Source organism: Penaeus monodon, chromosome 31, assembly GCF_015228065.2.
Source record: "Penaeus monodon isolate SGIC_2016 chromosome 31, NSTDA_Pmon_1, whole genome shotgun sequence".
NCBI lineage: Eukaryota > Metazoa > Arthropoda > Malacostraca > Decapoda > Penaeidae > Penaeus > Penaeus monodon.
Genome location: NC_051416.1, coordinates 12,660,050 through 12,660,310, shown reverse-complemented (window position 1 = coordinate 12,660,310; position 261 = coordinate 12,660,050).

Sequence of the window (261 nt, the reverse complement as noted above, 5' to 3'; positions counted from 1 at the left end):
TGAAGAGAAAGCAAGAAAGAGCAAGACAGAGAGATCAAGAGGGAATGTAACGAATACACAACTCGCTTTAGTAGTTCACACAACACTCGCCTGTAACATCATACTGCCAATAAAGCATCAGAAATGCATTAAGAAATAACTGATTTTGCTCGGCGTAAAGGCCTCTAATATGGCATCCAGCATGAAACCGATATCAATCTCCCCACTCCAGCTCGTCCGCTACCCCCGTGACAAACGTTATTGCTCATGAACCAGGATGTT